This window comes from Tursiops truncatus, chromosome 19, assembly GCF_011762595.2.
Source record: "Tursiops truncatus isolate mTurTru1 chromosome 19, mTurTru1.mat.Y, whole genome shotgun sequence".
Taxonomy (NCBI): domain Eukaryota; kingdom Metazoa; phylum Chordata; class Mammalia; order Artiodactyla; family Delphinidae; genus Tursiops; species Tursiops truncatus.
In genome coordinates this window covers 44,576,032-44,592,812 of record NC_047052.1, presented here as the reverse complement: position 1 = coordinate 44,592,812, position 16,781 = coordinate 44,576,032, and the positions used below count along the sequence as shown (strand labels likewise).

Genomic DNA, 16,781 nt, shown 5'->3' with positions numbered 1-16,781 from the left:
CCCTCCCTCTTGCATCTCCCTCCCACCCTCCTTATCCCACCCCTCTAGGTGGTGGCAAAGCCCCGAGCTGATCTCCCTGTGCCATGCAGCTGCTTCCACTAGCTATCTATTTTACATTTGGTAGTGTATATATGTCAGTGCTACTCTCTTACTTTGTCCCAGCTTACCCTTCCCCCTCCCCATGTCCTCAAGTCCATTCTCTACGTCTGTGTCTTTATTCCTGTCCTGCCCCTAGGTTCATCAGAACCATTTTTGTTTTTTAGATTCCTTATATATGTGTTAGCAGATGGTATTTGTTTTTCTCTTTCTGACTTACTTCACTCTGTATGACAGACTCTAGGTCCATCCACCTTACTACAAATAACTCAGTTTCGTTTCTTTTCATGGATGACTAATATTCCATTGTATATATGTGCCGCAACTTCTTTATCCATTCATCTGCTGATGGACACTTAGGTTGCTTCCATGTCCTGGCTATTGTAAATAGTGCTGCAATGAACATTGTGGTACATGTCTGTTTTTGAATTATGGTTTTCTCAGGGTATATGTCCAGTAGTGGGCTTGCTGGGTCATATGGTAGTTCTATTTTTAGTTTTTTAAGGAACCTCCATACTGTTCTCCATAGTGGCTGTACCAATTTACATTCCCACCAACAGTGCAAGAGGGTTCCCTTTTCTCCACACCCTCTCCAGCATTTGTTTTCTACCATAACTTCTTTATCCATTCATCTGTTCATGGGCAATTGGGTTGTTTCTATAGCTTGGCTGTTGTAAATAGTGCTGCAGTGAACATTGGGGTGCATGTACCTTTTCTGATTAGTGTTTTTAGTTTTTTCCAAATATATACCAGGGATAGAATTGCTGGATCAGATGGTAGCCTATTTTTAGTTTTTTGAGGAACTTCCATACTGTTCTCCATAGTGGCTGTACCAATTTACATTCCAACCAGCACTGTAGGAGGATTCCCTTTTCTCCACACTCTCTCCAGCATTTATTTGTAGACTTTTGGATGATAACTATTCTGACCATTGTGAGGTGATATCTCATTGTTGTTTTTATTGGCATTTCTCTAAGAATTAGTGATGTTGAGCATCTTTTCATGTGCCTGTTGGCCATCTGTATGTCTTCTTGGGAGAAATGTCTATTTAGGTCTTCTGCCCATGTTTTGATTGGGTTGTTTGTTTTTTCATATTGATTTATATGAGCTGTTTGTGTATTTTGGAATATTAACCCCTTGTTGGTTGAATTGCTTGCAAATATTTTCACCCACTCTGTAGGTTGTCCTTTTGTCTTTTTGAAAGTTTCCTTTGCTGTACAAAAGCTTTTAAGTTAAACAAGGTCCCATTTGGTTTTTTTTGCTTTTATTTCTTTTGCCTTGGGAGTCTGATCTAAGAAAATATTGTGATGATTTATGTCAAAACATGTTTCGCCTAGGTTCTCTTCTAGGAGTTTATGGTTTCCGGTCTTACATTTAGGTTCTTGATCCGTTTTGAGTTTTCCTGTATATGTTGTGAGGTAAATGTTCTAATCTCATTGTCCTACATTTAGCTGTCCAGTTTTCCCAGCACAACTAGTTGAAGAGACTGTCTTTTCTCCATTGTATATTCTTGCCTCCTTTATCATAGATTAATTGACCATAGGTGCGTAGGTTTATTTCTGGACTCTCTTCTGCTCCATTGACCTGCATGACTATTTTTGTGCCAATACCATGCTGTTTTGTTGTTGTTGTTTTTGTTGTTGTTTTTTTTTTTACTGACGAATTGTTGATTTACAATGTTGTTAGTTCCAGGTGTAGAGCAAAGTGATTCAGTTATACATATAACATCTTTCAGATTCTTTTCCCTTATAGGTTATTACAAAATATTAAGTATAGTTCCCTGTGCTATACAGTAGACCCGTGTTGGTTATCTGTTTTATATATAGTAGTGTGTACATGTTAATCCGAAACTCCTAATTTATCTCTCCCCCACTTCACCTTTGGTAACTATAAGTTTGTTTTCTGTATCTGTGGGTATACTTCTGTTTTGTAAATAAGTTCATTTGTATCTTTTTAAAACAATATTTATCTATTTATTTATTGGCTGCCCTGGGTCTTAGTTGCGGTGTGCAGCATATTTGTTGCTGCATGCAAGGTCTTCATTGCAGCATGCAGGGTCTAGTTCCCTGAGCAGGAGTTGAACCTGGACCCCCTGCACTGGGAGCATGGAGTCTTAACCACTGGACCACCAGGGAAGTCCCTGTATTATTTTTTAATATTCCACATATAAGTGATATCATATGATACTTGCCTTTTCCTGTCTGGCTTACTACTTTTATTTAGTATGATAATCTTGAGGTCCATCCATGTTGCAGCAAATAGGATTATTTCATTCTTTTTTTATGGCTGAGTAATATTCCATTGTATATATATACCATATCTTCTTTATCCATTCCTCTCTCTCTTTTTAAAATTTATTTATTTTTGGCTGCATTGGGTCTTCGTTGCTGCACACGGGCTTTCTCTAGCTGCAGGAAGTGGAGGCTACTCTTCGTTGTGGTATGCAGGTTTCTCATTGCGGTAGCTTCTCTTGTTGCGGAGCATGGGCTCTAGGTGCGGTGCATGGGTTTCAGGAGTTGTGGCATGCGGGCTCAGTAGTTGTGGCTCACAGGCTCTAGAGCACAGGCTCATTAGTTGTGGGCACATGGGCTTAGTTGCTCTGCAGCATGTGGGATCTTCCCGGACCAGGGCTTGGACCTGTGACCCCTGCATTGGCAGGTGGATTTCTAACCACTGTGCCACCAGGGAAGCCCCCTCCATTCATGTCTTGATGGACATTTAGGTTGCTTCCATGTCTTGGCTATTGTAAATAGTGCTACAGTGAAGTTTATCATGCTGTTTTGATTACTGGAGTTTTGTAGTATAGTCTGAAGTCAAGGAAGGTGACGCGTCCAGCTTTGTTATTTTTCTCAGGATTGCTTAGGCGATTCTGGGTCTTTTGTGGTTCCATTTGAATTTTAGGATTATTTGTCCTAGTTCTGTGGAAAATGTCATGGGTATTTTGACAGGGACTGCATTGAATCTGTAGATTGCTTTGGGAAGTATGGCCATTTTAACAATATTAATTCTTCCAAGAATGGTGGTATCTTTCCATTTCTTTGTATCATCTTCAAATTCCTTCATCAGTGTTTTATAGTTTTCAGTGTATAGGTCTTTCACCCCGTTGGTTAAGGTTATTCCTAGTTATTTTATTGTTTTTGACACTTTTAGATGGGATTTTTTTCCACTTTTTCTTACATTTCATTATTAAAGAAACACCATAGATTTCTGTATATTAATCTTGTATCCTGCAGCTTTGCTGAATTCATTTATTACTTTTTATATTTTTGGGGTAGGCACTTTGGCGTTTTCTATATAGATTAACATGTCATCTGCAAATGGTTCCTTTCCTTTCCAATTTGGATACATTTTAGTTCTTCTTATCTGATTGCAGTGGCTAAGATTTCCAACACTATATTAAATAGAAGTGGCAAGAGCAGGTGTCCTTTACTTGTTTCTGAATATTCAGAGGAAAGGTTTTCAGCTTTTCACATTGAGTATTATGTTAATTGTAGGTTTGTCATAAATGGCCTTCATTTTACTGAGATATGTTCCATATACACTCTCATACTTTGATAGCAATTTTTTATCATGAATGGATGTTGAATGCTGTCAAATGGATTTTCTGTGTCTGTTGAGATGATCATGTGATTTTTATTCTTCCTTTTGTTAATGTGGTGTATCATATTGATTGATTTGCTAATGTTGAACCATCCCTGTGACCCTGGAATAAATCAAACTTGATCACAGTGTATGATCCTTTTTATGTATTGTTGGATTTGGTTTGCTAATACATTTAGGATTTTTGCATCTATATTCATCAAATATATTGACCTGTAATTTCTTTTTTTGTAGTGTCTTTGTCCCGTTTTGGCCTTGTAAAAATGAATTTGGGAGTGTTCCTCTTAAATTTTTTGGAATAGTTTGAGGATAGGTATTAAATTTTCTTTACATGTTTTGTAGAATTCCCCAGTGAAGCCATCCAGTCCTGGACTTCTGTTTGTAGGGAGTTTTTAAAATTACAGATTCTATTTCACTTCTAGTGATCAGTTTATTCAAATTACGTTTCTTATTGACTCATTCTTGGCAGGCTCTCTGTTTCTAGAAACTTGTCCCTTTCTTCTAGCTTGTCCAATTTGTTGGCATATAACTGTTCATAGTATTCTGTCATGATTTCTTGTATTTCTGTGGTGTTGGTTATTTCTCCTCTTTCATTATTTTATTTGGATCCTGTCTCTCTTATTTTTGGTGAGTGTGGCTAAAGGTTTGTCCATTTTTAAAAACTTTTCACAGAACCTGTTATTGGTTTTATTGATCTTTTCTATTTTTTTAATTTAATTATTTTTGGCTGCATTGGGTCTTCATTTCTGTTCGCAGGCTTTCTCTAGTTGTGGCGAATGGGGGCTACTCTTCATTGCGGTGCGTGGGCTTCTCACTGCGATGGCTTCTCTTGTTGCAGAGCAAGGCTCCAGGCACGCGGGCTTCAGTAGTTATAGCATGTGGACTCAGTAGTTGTGGTTCACAGGCTCAGTAGTTGTGGTGCACAGGCTGTTGCTCCGTGGCATGTGGGATCTTCCCAGACCACAGCTCGAACCCCTGCAGGCGGATTCTTAACCACTGTGCCACCAGGGAACCTTAAAAATCTCTTATTTATTTCCTCTCTGATCTTTATTACTTCCTTTCTTCTGCTGACTTGGGGCTTTGTTTGTTCTTTTTCTAATTGTTTTAGGTGGTAGTTTAGGTTGGGTTTTTTTTTTAAGATTCATTTATTATTTATTTTATTTATTTTTGGCTGTGTCGGGTCTTAGTTGTGGCACACGGGATATTTGTCAAGGTATGTGGGATCTTTTGTTGCAGTGTGTGGGCTTCTCTCTAGGTGTGGCATGTGGGTTTTCTCTCTCTAGTTGTGGTGCGCAGGCTCCAGGGTGTGTGGGCCCAGTAGTTTGCAGCCTCTGTAGTTGAAGCATGCAAGCTCAGTAGTTGTGGCGTGCGAGCTTAGTTGCCCCACGGCATGTGGGATCTTAGTTCCCTGACGAGGGATCGAACCCATGTCCCCTGCACTGTAAGGTGGATTCATTACCACTGGACCACCAGGGAAGTCCCTAGGTTGTTTTTTGGGTTTTTTTTTTTTGAGATTTTTTTCTTATTTCTTGAGGAAGTCCTGTATCATTATGAACTTCCCTCCTAGAACTGTTTTTGGTGCATCATAGATTTGGTAATGTTGTGTTTTCATTTTCTTTTGCCACAAGTTTTCTGATTTCTTAGATTTCATCATTGATCCATTGGTTTTAAAGTAGCATGTTGTTTAGTCTCTATGTTTTCCTTCTTTTCCTGTTTTCTTTCTGTCAGTGATTTCTAGTTTCATACGTTGTGGTCAGAAAAGATGCTTGAAATAATTTCTATCCTCTTCTTTTCTAAGGCTTTTGTGACCTAGTATGTGGTCTATCCTAGAAAACATTCCATGGGTGCTTGAAAAGAATGTGTATTCTGTTTGTTTTTGTTTGTTTTGGATATAGTGTCCTGTAGATATCAATGAAGTACAACTGGTGTCATTTAGGATCTCTCTTGCCTTATTTATTTTCTGTCTGTATGATCCATCCATTGATGTTAGTGGGGTGTTAAAGTCTCATAATATTGCATTGTCAATTTCTTCCTCTATGTCTGTATTTGCTGTATATATTTAGGTGTTCCTGTTTTGGGTATGTACATGTTAACAAATGTAATATCCTCCTCTTGTATTTATCCCTATATCATTATGTAATGCCTTTGTCTTTCTTTATGGCTTTATTTTGTTTGATATGGGTATTGCTACCCCCTTTTTCTTTTCTATTTGCATGACATATCTTTATCCATCCCCTTACTTTCAGTCTGTGTCTCTTGCCCTGAAGTGAGTGTCTTTAGGCAGCATATTGCAGGTTCTTTTTCTTTTTCCCCCAATCTGCCACTCTATATCTTTTGATTGGAGCATTTAGTCCAATGATGTTTAAAGTAATTATTGATAGGTGTATATTTATTGCCATTTAATCCTTGTTTTGCAGTTGTTTTTGCAGTCCTTTTTTTTTTTCTGATGATTTTCTTTTGTGATATGCTTGAGTTCCTTTCTTTTTATATTTTGTGAATCTATTGTATGTTTTTGCTTTGTAGTTACTGTGGAGTTCAAGTATGTTGACCCATAACTATATCTACTTGCTTTAAACTGATAATCATTCAAGTTAGTCATGTTCTAAAAGATATATATTTTTATATTTCCCTCCTCCCAGACTTTATTTTGATGTTCTCTTTTATATCTTCATGTTTATCCTTTTACTGTTTATTGTAGTTATCACTTTTACAATTTTAAAAATTTATTTTTAATCTACATACTGGGTTATTTAAGTAATCTTCAATCCTTAATATATATTTGCCTTTCCTATTGTGATTTCCCCTTTCCTATAGATTCTAGGTAGCAGTATTGGGAGTGTGGGCTGTTGTAGTCAAGACTGCTGCTGAGCTGGGGAATGAGGCATGGGACCAGGGTAAATTAAAATACCACAAAGCTCTGAGATTCACTTGGTTATTTTTTCTTTTCCATTATGGTTTATTACAGGATATTGAATATAGTTCTTTGTGCTGTATAGTAGGAACTTGTTTATGCATTCTATATATAATAGTTTGCATGTACTAATCCCAAACTCTCAATCCATCCCTCCCCCACCCCACCCCACCCCACCCGCTTGGCAACCATAAGTCTGTTCTCTATACCTTTGAGTCTGTTTCTGTTTCATAGATAAGTTCATTTGTGTTATATTTTAGACTACATATGTAAGTGATATCATATGGTATTTGTCTTTCTTACTTCACTTATTATGATAACACTTGTTTTTCTCTTGATTCAGAAGTTCTCTGAATGCTGTTCACTTCTGATTAGTTACCAGATTTTTGAAAAAGTTGATTCTGTTTTTGCCAGTCTATTAATTACTTTTTGTGGTTGGATGGACTGCTGTTGTTTCCTACTCTGCTATTTTTCTGTTTAGAGTATTTGTGGGGTCTCTTATATTTTTTTTTAGGAGTTGTTCTAGGCATGACATAATATATACAGTTGTCCCCTGGTACAGTGTATTAATGCCTGGACCCACTGCATATACCAAAATCCACAGATGCCCAATTCCCTACTTACATAAAATGGTGTAGTACTTGCATATAACCTACACACATGCTTGTATACTATAAATTATCTCTAGACTACTTATAATACTTAATAAAATATAAATGTTATGTAAATAGTTGGGAATACAATGTAAATGCTATGTAAATAGTTGCCAGCATGTGGCAAATTTAAGTTTAGCTTTTTGGAACTTTCTGGAATTTTTTTTTCAAGTATTTTCAACCTGTGGATATGGAACCCACAGACATGGAGGGCCAGCTGTACATACTGAAGTATAATGGTTCAACATTTATCCACTGTAAGTGTAGAAACCTTACTTTCCTTTCTTCTCTCTCATTTCTAATTGACTTGAATATTTCTTGAAGACCACATTAGACAGTGTTATGATTTTTTTTTAAACTGTCAAACATAATTAAGGAAAGGAAAATCTGTTTTACCCACAGTTTTGCTCTTATGGTGTTCTGTCTACCTTCCTTGTTTTCCACAATTCTTTAATGTTTCATTTTTGTTTACAGGTATTTCTTTAGGCATTCTTTGGGGATAGTTTTGTTGGCAACAAATCCTGGAAGTCATTCTTTGAGGGTATGCCTGTTGTTAAAAATCATTTTCATCTGAGGCTGTTCTCGATTTCTCATTTCCTGAACAATATTTTCATTGGTTATGGAAGGTCAGGCTCCCCATTTAGGCACCATTGACATTGTACTGGTAGTGGAGGGGCCCATTAAAGGGTGGACTTCATGCTCAACTTTTTCTGACACAATCTGGTGGGGACATTGGGGATACTTTTTACAACCTAATAAAGGTCAGAGGGCTAGAGTCTCCATTTGGCCTCTGGTGTCAGTGGTGGGGATAGGGCCACAGATTTTTTGGTGGTGTTTGCCTGAAGTAGAGCAGTTGTTTAAAAGTTTCATGTCTTGTTAGGCTGTCCTTTCCTGTTTCTCTGGTTGGAGAGAACAGGCTTTTCTTGAGACTTTTTTTTCAGTCTCTGCACATTAGCATTTCAATTACCAGCTTCTTTAGCTCCAAGTTTGGGATAAAAATGAAACCTGTGGAACTCACCCCATGTTGCTCCTTAGGTCCTGTGGTCCCTAGCTTCTCTTCATCTTTGAGAGTCATCTTGTATGTTTTATATATAATGTCCAGAGTTTTGAGTTGTATTTAGCAGGAAGAACAGGGAAAAGGACATGTATTCCATCTTTTTAGAAACAGAAGTCCCTCTACTGAGTTATTTTCGCAAAAACATTTAAATAACTTGTGTAATCTCTAGTAGATTCTGTTTTGGGGATATAGTATATATGTTCACATCATTTTGAGGATGCTATTCATACTTAAAAGTCCTGTTCTGTTTATTCTACTGGTAGTATTTCCAGTTGGTTAGCTTTGTTTCTCTATTATATGAGAATCTACTTTTATCAAATGTTTGGTATTCTGACATATACTCAGTTTTACACTTGAGGATCCTTTTGATGTAATCTGCCTCAGGGCAGGACTAGGATGTGCTGCCTTGATTTGTACTCTGATTTGTTTTTAGAGAGAGACAGGCTAGCAGGAGGGCTAATGTGGTACAAAATTCCTTGCCAGCTAGTCCTAAGTATAGGGATGCTCCTGTTTTTTCCAGAATACCACCAATCAGTAGCCTCTCACATTCTCCCAGAAGCAAACAATAGTACTTACTAACTAGTTTAAGAAAGGGTGATATGCTAGGTGAAATTACTTCTCCCAGCAATCTCACTGTTGCCATTGTCTCCACTCATGCTCCTTGTGACAAACCCTAGACATAGATCACATTATGCCACACTTACTTTTTAAATTGTGGTGTATATTCTCTCGTGTTCTGGTCTTAGATCATCGGCTTTCCTTAGATGATCTAACGCCAAGTACTTCAGGTATTCTCTGATATTCACCAGAAGTTATTTAGATTTTCAGGAGCTGCCTGTATGTGGTATGCATTGTATGTATAAGAGTCCCAGCACCATTTATTAAAATCTAAACAAAAACATTGAAGTGCCTTTGTTTTGGCGGTTGTTTTCAAGAAACTCTTATAAAGAATTAAATTTAAATCCTTATGTCTAGAGTGTGTATAGGCAAGTGTATATACATACAATACATTCCATCAAATATAAAATGTTTTGATACTGGAACACTGTTGATCTTACCAGAAAATACCAATGAAAGCTTTTCATACACATAAAAATCTTGGTTGGTATTTACTTGAAAGTAATTACAGGATGCCACTGATTGTTAAATTGTATCACCTTCAAAATGTTAAAATGAGAGAGCACTTTTTCATTTTGAGAAATCAGGACAATATCAGTGATAGTAAGGCTAAGAGAATGAATCTAGAAGATAAAAGAGAATTAATCAAGTTCTGTTTTCAATCATTTAAGCTAGATATGTACATAATTAGAAATTTCCAATGCTGGTTTATTTCAAATAAATGAGAATTTACTGCATAATGTTTTTATATCATTTTGCTGACAAATATTCTATTTAGCTTTTTGCCTTTTCTATTTAATTAGAACTCATCTAGATTTGCCTTTTAATAACTATTCTCTAGTTTTGTCATCTGGATTACATCAGTCATGCAGCATGAACTGGGAAAATTCTGTTAAGGATTATCTCCTTGAAGTTTTTATCCAAGGAGCTAACAGATTGTAAGTGCTGGCTCATAAAAAGGAGCTTTTTTGCTAAATTTAACTTTCCCACTCATTAATGGTCTTTTCAGGCTTGATTATGTTTTATCAATTTCAATAAAGTTCACTTCCTAGACAATAATTCATTAACTGGAATTTTGTATATATTGAAATAAATTTACATGATATTTCCTCACAAAGAACAACATCAGTATCTGTGTTAATAATATCCCTCTTGTTATTCATGCTGCTATAATTGTGTCATTTTTCTTTTATCAAATTGGAAAAATTGGGTAAGTCTACGAGTATTTTTTAAAATTAATTTCTAATTTAAATTGGAAAAATTGGGTAAGTCTACGAGTGTTTTTTAAAATTAATTTCTAGTTTAAATTGCATTAACTACTTCCTTCTGTTAGCATTCGTTTTATTTTAACTTTTTCACTTGACTGCTTATTTTTTTCAAGTTTTATCAAGTGCCTAATATATGAGAAAGACACTGGAATAGGAGCTGAGGTGGGAGATAACAAAAAGTCCCATCCCTTAATTTTAGTTTTCTGTATGCATCGAAGGATGTTAATTTCACACTGAGTAGAGGTTTGGCTACATCTCACAAATTTTGAAATACAAACATTTTAGTACCAGTCCTCTCTGAATGGGTTATAATTTAAAATTTGACTTTCAGTTTAATCTATTACTTGTTTTATACATATAGATTATTATACATTTCCAACAGGAGGTGCAAATTATTACCCAATTACTTACGAATTGCAAAAAAATAAGCTATTTTTATAATGAGAGATCTGGCAGTCACAGATACCTGTGAAGTGTTCTTGCTAAAAATGTTTAACAAGAGGCAAATCAAGCTTCTACTTAAGTTCCAATTTAGAAACAGTGTAACAAGATGAACAACATTATGAGGAAATAAATTTGACAAACCAAGAACTTAAGACATTCTAAGACAACTGTGATGGATTCTTCAAAAAAACATAACCATGAAACAAAGATGGGGGAGTGCTGTTCAGTTTAAAAGTGACATAACAACTAACAAGTATGAGCCTGGAGAGTGAATCCTTGTTAAAAGATATTCTTGAGAATATTAGGGAAAATTAAATATGGACAGAATATTAGAATGTATAGAATTAATTTTTAAGGTATGATTATAATATTTTGGTAATATCCTAACTTCTAGGATACAAACTGATTTATTGAGGGTAAAGTGATACAATGTTTACAATTTATTATTAAATGGTACAGCAAAAATTATATTTTATAGAAAAATGAAGCAAATATACAAAGTGTAAATTTTCAAATCTAGGTGAAGGGTAAATGGATGTTCATTACAGAATGTGTTCTACGTTTTTGTCAGAAATTTTTCATAATAAAGTTGGTAAATATTTTCTAGGCAGTTTGCTCTTTGTTATCCTTTTAACTTCTATATTATTGGTAAAATCCTTCACACCATTCCCTGATGTTTCACCAGCTATATTCTTAATATTCTCACACTCATTAAATCCTTAGGGTTACTTTTCAGCTCTAATTTTCTGGTAGAACTTAAGCAATGAAGTCTGCATTTGATCTTTACATGTTCTTTATATTCTTATGGATTTTATCAAAGATGAATTTCCTGAAATACAATAAGTGATGAATGGCTTTCTAAATTTGTTACCTTCATTATGTCTTTATATTAAGAAACTCATTAAGTATAATGTTGATAATAATAAAAATTATCATATCTATTTTTCATTCAAAGGAGTTTTTTGGCCAGGTAGTTTTTGCAAAATTGTACATGTTATAAACTATCAACCACACTTTTAGGTGGGTACCGCTTTATAAATGACACACAGAAGGGTAAATGTGTTGCCCACTATCACACAGATAGTAAAGGCAATGATGATAAGTATATGTCATTGATTAAAAACTTCCCCACAATTATTTTGATGACAAATTGAAATTATAATGGAGTATTCATAGTTCAGGCATACAAAAATGTAATCTGGCAGACACTGAGGATCTGGTCTGAGACACATTCATGCATCACTGAGAACTTGAATTTTCTCTGAATTGTATTAAACTCAAGGACAGCACCAGCTGTTTTCAAAACAGTATTTGCTAGCAGCTGCTAGTTGCAACCTTGTAGTTTAAAAGTCTCCCACCCCCGACACAATTATGTAACCCCAAAGCATCCTTGTTTAACAAGCACCCTTACCTCTTGCCAGCTCACATCCTAATTCTTGACAACTTATGTAACTTTGCAGTTTTTTACCTTTTTAAGCCTACCCCATTTTATAGTCCAGCAGAACACAATTCGAGTGGGTTGTGTTTCTTGGGCTGCAGTTCTAACAAACCCCAAATAAAAGCGCTTTTTTCCTTTTTTTCTTCAACCAGGTCTCTGTTCTTGGAATTCTTGGTTAACAGTTACATTAACAGGTTTATTTCCTAATACGAACTTCCTAAAATTTAAGAAGGATTGAGAGGTATTAGAAGGCTGTTACACACTTATTAAATTAACATGTCTGGAAAGAGTCACATTCACAGAATTTCTTTCTGGCATGAATATTTTGCTATTCTGTAAACAGAAAATGACATGGAAAGGCTTTCCTATATTCCGTTACATTCTGAATTCTCTGATGCCAATAAAGATGTGAATGTTGTCTAAAGACCTTCCTACATAACTTATAGGGTTTCTCAGCAGTAGAAAACTCTGATGTTCAGTAAAGTATGAATTAATTCTAAAGGCCTTCCCACATTCTTTACACTCACAGGATTTCTCACCAATATGAATTCTTTGATATGGTCTAAGGTCTCCACTATGACTAAAGGCCTTTCCACATTCCTTACATTCATAGGGTTTTATACCCGTATGAATTTTCTGCTGTTGAGTCAACTGTCCACATCAACTAAAGGCCTTATCACATTCTTTACATACATAGAGTTTTAAACCAGAATGAATTCTCAGATGTTCTTTTAGATCTGTTCTATGAATAAAGGCCTTTCCACGTTCTTTACATTCATAGGGCTTTTCACCAGTGTGAATTATCTGATGCTCAGTAAAATAGAAACTAAATTTAAAGGCCTTCCCGCATTCTATACATTTGTAGGGTTTCACATCAGTATGAATTTTCTTATGTACACTAGCTTGAGAATATACTCCCACAAGTCTTCCCACATTCCTTACATTCATATGATTTCTTACCAGTATGCATTCTATGATGTACTCTAAGGTTGCCATTACAACTAAAAGCCTTCCCACATACCTTACAGTCAAAAGGTTTTATACCAGTATGAACTGTTTTATGTCAATTAAACTGTTCACACACACTAAAGGTTTTTTCATATTGCTTACATTCATAAGGTTTCTTACCTGTATGTATTCTTCTGTGTTCAATGAGGTAAAAATCAAGTCTAAAGGCCTTCCCACATTCCTTAACATTCACAGGGCTTCTTGCCTGTATGAATTTTCTGCTGACAGGTAAGTTGACCACATGCACTAAAAGTTTTCCCACATTCCTTACATTCACAGGGTTTCTTGCCTGTATGAATTTTCTGATGCTGTGTAAGGAAAAAAACAAGTAGAAAAGCTTTTCCACAATCTTGACATTCATAGGGTTTCTCACCAGTATGAAATCTCCGATGCAGAGTAAGCTGATAGCTACAACTAAAGACCTTCCCATATACATTACATTCATAGTTTCTCACCAGTATGAATTTGCTGATGTACACTTAGACACTTTTTTTTTTTTTTTTTTTTTTGGCCACACTGCATAGCTTGCGGGATCCTAGTTCCCCGACCAGGGATTGAACCTGGGCCGACGGCAGTGAAAGCACCGAGTCCTAACTACTGGACAGCTAGGGAACTCCCGATAGACACTATTAAAGGTATTCCCACATTCTTTACAATCAAAAGTTTATCACCAGAATGAATTTCCTCATGTTGAACAAAATTTGAGCCACAACTAAAGGGTTTTCCACATTCCCTATATTCATGAAGTTTCTGACTATTATGAATTCTCTGATTCAGAGTAAAAGATGAATGTTTTCTACATGTTGGCATGTTATAGATGATTTTCATTTGACTGAAATATCTATCTCGAAGTCCCTGTTGACCCTCAAACTCACTTTTGCTCTGCCACTCATTTCTCAAAATAGATCCTTTAAGACAAGGAGTTTTACTTCCTCCTATTATCTTCCATCAGGATAAACTGATTTCATAAATGTCCTCTGGCGATAACTTCTTGGTCTTATACCTGGAGAGTAAACCTAAAAGAAAACAAAAAAGCAAACAAAGATAACTTTCTAGCAGCCAGCAAAACATACAGTTTCTATCTTAAAAATAGGATACAAAATGAAAACAATTCTTGAAAAGAAATAAATGGCTTAAAGAACTTTCAATATAATTAGGTAGTTTTAAATCAAAACAATATGAGCTGAGAGAATAATGAGAGATTATGTAAGATTGTGGTGATTTGAAATTTAGGTGTCAATCAGAATAATCTGGAGAGCTTCTTACAAGTACAGCTATTTGGGTACCACCCCAGACCAAGGTGAATCAAATCTAAAGGAGTAATTGGGCATCTACATGTTTAATAACTTCACAAGATGATTCCAATATAAATCAAAGTTTAGGAGTTCCCATTTAATAATATTAATCATTTCCTTTACTCTTAGAATAAAATCCAAACATGTTACCATAGAATATAATATGGCCTTTGCTTACCTAAAGACTTCTCTGGAAGAAACTGTCCTCTTTACTCTCTTAGGACACTTGCTACTGTTCAGCTCCTAGATTATGCCCACAACCTTTCCATTTCATACAGCTTTTTACAGGCTATTTCATCTCCTAAGAATCACCTCTCCTGGGCTCAATGAAAGGCTGACTATTCATCCTTTCATCTTAGGTTAAACATTTCTTGCAAAGAAATGCTTGCCCTGCTGACTATAAGCAGATCCATGTTTATTCTCAATCACAACATCATGATTCTTTTCTTCATGTCACAGTTTTCAACACATATACATAAATTTTCGCTTTGCTTTGCTGTTTCTGATTCCCAAACCATCCCAAAGGAAGATATAATTCCTATTTCGTTCAAAATAAGTAAATTGACTGGGACATAGCAGGTGTTAAATGATTAACTTTAGAATTTAGAATAAATAATAAATTTATTTAGAATAAATAAATTTAGAATAATAAATTTAGAATAAAATGATAACTGTCAAACTATGATACTAGATGAAAATATTACAAAGTCACTGTAATGCAGTTGAATATCATAATAATCACTTAAATAATTTCACAACACTCAAAAGACATTTCTCCCTACCTCTAATCTCTCATACATTACTGCAGTGATTAAGTGCACTTTTTCCTACTTTACTTCCTATATATATATAGGGACTAAAGGAAATTCAAGGTAGCTCAGCCAAATGTGTAAAAGGAAAAAGGTCCTTGTTTTACCTAATAATTCTTTAAGCAGTTATCCAATCAAACAGATGTCTCCACCAATATTGTTCATTCCCTGCTGTGCATAGAGATGTGTATAATTAACATATATTCAGTTGAGTTTCACTATTATTCAACCCTCCTAGATGCTCAGTCTGCTTACTTCATAACATTTCACAGATTTCCCTTCTATCCCCTTACATCTAGAACCAACCATTCTTATTCTTTATGGAAAAGTATCTGAATGATTTTTAGATATTATAGCAGTTATGTATCATATTGAACAGTTATTTAAAAACTGAACAAGGAGACCATAATTTTGGAGAGAGGAGAGTAAGTGAATGGTATGAGGAAATTGTCTGGGGAAACTAGGAGTGTCAGGGAATCTATTAAAAAGGATATTTGGGATAAAACCTGGAGGGTGGCAATCTAGATAAAAGAAGAGCCTACGAAAAATCTAAATAGTGGATGTAAGGTTCAATTTGAAATGAATGGAGAAGAAATTTTCTGTGATTACAATATAAGTATAAAAATGGAGGGAGGGGGCTTCCCTGGTGGCGCAGTGGTTGAGAGTCCGCCTGCCGAGGCAGGGGACACGGGTTCGTGCCCCGGTCCGGGAAGATCCCACATGCTGCCGAGCGGCTGGGCCTGTGAGCCATGGCTGCTGAGCCTGCACGTCCAGAGCCTGCGCTTCACAACGGGAGAGGCCACAACAGTGAGAGGCCCGCGTACCACCAAAAAAATAAAATAAAATAAAAAACTAAAAAAAATTTAAAAGGAGGGTGTTTGAAACAAAACAATCTCTGAATATAACACAATAAAAATTTAAATAATAACAGCAAAAAATTAAAAGCTTTTCTATTTGTAAACAATGTACTTAACTAAGCCACTGTTGTTTCAATGAGGAAATACAAATTAAAATATCAGGGACTTCCCTGGTGGTCCAGTGGGTAAGACTCTGTGCTCCCAATGCAGGGGGCCTGGGTTTGATCCCTGGCTGGGGAACTAGAACCTGCATGCATGCCACAACTAAGAGTTTGCATGCCGCAGCAAAGATCCTGTGTGCCACAACTAAGACCCGGCACAGCCTAAATAAATAAATAAATATTAAAAACAATTAAAATATCAGACTTTCTAGAAAATTTTGAGACAAAAACAACATCAGAATGGATGGCAGACTAATTTAGTGCTCAGAAAAAAAGTCAAAGACTTAAATGGTTATATTAACCTAAATATAAGACTGAACTAAGCACCCTAAAAAAAGATAAAAAAGGAATGTAAGCTGAAGTAAAGCAAAAGAAAGGAATAAAGACAAAATGTAATCAGTCAAAAAATACAAAAAGATGGGGTAAACAAATAAAATAGCTCATTCTTAAAAACAAATCAGTAAGAAATAAATTCTTGGTCTACCTAATAAAGAAAAAAGAGGAAGAGAAAACTTTTAAATGACAAAGGGGAAATGTCTAAAAGAATATATATTTTTAATTATGCA

General features: G+C 35.6%; 2 pseudogenes; one reads left to right on the top strand and one right to left on the bottom strand.

The window, feature by feature from the left end:
* The window catches only part of LOC109550857 (large ribosomal subunit protein P1 pseudogene), a 39,268-nt pseudogene that overhangs the window by 21,824 nt on the left and 663 nt on the right, over positions 1 to 16,781 (top strand).
* LOC117308969 (uncharacterized) lies at positions 12,230 to 15,506 on the bottom strand (annotated as a pseudogene).